Source organism: Pseudophryne corroboree, chromosome 1 (assembly GCF_028390025.1).
Source record: "Pseudophryne corroboree isolate aPseCor3 chromosome 1, aPseCor3.hap2, whole genome shotgun sequence".
Classification (NCBI taxonomy): domain Eukaryota; kingdom Metazoa; phylum Chordata; class Amphibia; order Anura; family Myobatrachidae; genus Pseudophryne; species Pseudophryne corroboree.
In genome coordinates this window covers 1,214,191,419-1,214,193,644 of record NC_086444.1, presented here as the reverse complement: position 1 = coordinate 1,214,193,644, position 2,226 = coordinate 1,214,191,419, and positions in this window count along the sequence as shown.

The following is a 2,226-nucleotide window of genomic DNA, read 5'->3' as shown; positions in this document are numbered from 1 at the left end:
ACACATTATTCTGTCACAAAGAAACTCAGAAACAACAAAAATGAAATAGACACAAGACAGAAATTGGGACAGACAATGCAAATCACAATAACAAAGGTAGAAAAAGACCCTTCACAGCTCAACTCAGCAACTGCAAAATTTGTTTCAGAAACACTTTCAGACTCCAACACCTCAACCATGACACCTCATTTCTCCGTTGTCAATGAATTGGATGGTTTTGTGCATGTTATAACTCGACTGTGATTTCAAAAAAGAAAGTGGCATGTGAGAACCAATAGAAAAGCACCAGGAAGTGTCTGTTGGTTTCCATCAGATTTTGGGCAGTTTCCATTGCATTATCCTCATCATTTGATGGCCACTACCATGAGAAATGACTAAGGGACTGATTCAGAGTAATGCCAAAACTCGTGTTTACGTATTTAAGTAATTATCAGCTGACTATGTGAGCTTCTATGTCACACTGTGCATGTTTTACTATGGTCTTGCTATGTTGTTCACAGAAAGGATTAATTTGCCAACTGATTGACAGAGAGGGTTCTTTTGGGTATTTAATGCAGAGTGGCACCAAAAATGTAGGTGCATCATGGATGTTATCTGAGTGTGTTGGGGCCTGTGACTGTGATTCTGTACGGTACTTCTGCTGCTGAATTCAGGCAGCCATGCTGCTGATCCATAAAGTTACTCGCAACTTGGGTAAATTACTGTTCTGTGGGCCTAATTCAGATTTGATCACTGGGAAGCATTTTTTGCTGCCCTGTGTTCAGATAGTTGCCGCCTACAGGGGAAGTGTATTTTAGCTGTGCAAGTGTGTGTTCGCATGTGTAGCAGAGCTGCTTGTGCAGTCTCTGCACAGCCCAGACTTAATTTCCCAGTGTGATTGAATTGTGCTCATCAGGGCTTGAGCTGACATCACACACCCTCCCTAAAAATGCTTGAGCCTGCCTGCGTTCTTCCGGACACTCCCTGAAAATGGTCATTTTCCACCACCAAACAGCCTCTTCCTGTCAATCACCTTGCGAATGCCTGTGCGAATGGATCCTTCGCACCATCCCTTCGCTAACTGCCGATGCCCGTTGTAGCTGTCCGACACGTCTGCGCATTGCGGTGCATACACATGCACAGTTCTGATCTGATCACCTACTGTGTGAAAACACACAGCAGCGATTAGATTTAAATTAGGCCCTGTGACCGATGCTCACCTTTGTATGCAGCTCTGAGATTAGTCAAGTCACCAGTCGGTGACTCAATTCAAATGCAGGTGGCTGAGGCCTTTGCATATTTTTGCATATTAGCTGCGTATTTTGCATATTAGCAAATTTTTGCACTCCCACATATGGGTAAAAAGATGCCTATCAGGCATCAAGTCACATTCACAATTTGCAATGTGATCTACATTCTGATGTGCCCATGCAGACTTTATTATGTGGTAAAACCACTACCACATTTCGTGAAAGAATGGTGAAACATCGGCTTTCAATCAGACAGGCTGTTACCAATAAACATAGTGATAAACCGGTGGCTTGAGACTTTTTGACAAGTGGACATCAACTTGCATCACTTAAACGCATGATCATCGACCATGTCCCCAGGTTGACTAGGGAAGGTGACCGTGGACGGAAACTGCACCAAAAGGAGTCCAGATAGATTTTTACATTAGATACCAAATCACCAAGGGGCTTAAATGAGAGTACATAAATCTTTGTTGCTCGCTATGATGTGGTGTGATGTAAAGCTAATGCAACACTGGTCTATGCACATGCTTTGCACATTTTTGTAAAGAGGATGATGTGTTTTGCCTGTGTCATTGAATGTGGGGTGTCCTGGAGGACATTGATTAGTACCATGCTGCTTTGCAGTAAGTAATGGTCTGTATGTTGCCATTTCTGAATTTTCATTACAGTATATGTCCTTATCGCACTTGGCATTTTAAGAGTCTGTGGTTGTGGGCCATTTTTTGGGAAGATGACACTAGAGATCAACATACAGTACAATACATTCATTATATACAATATGGTTTGGTCATTAACTATTTAATGTAAGCATAATCTATTTAATATGTTATTTAATGTCCTCTACTTGTCCCCATTATGGCTGGTTCCACAGGGTGCTGTGCCGCTTATCCATGTTTTTTGTATTATACTGTAATAAGCACATTATTGCAGTATATCTGCTATATATTGATGGGTTGTTGCACTATGTTGATAACCGGGCTGCAGTGCGCAGGCA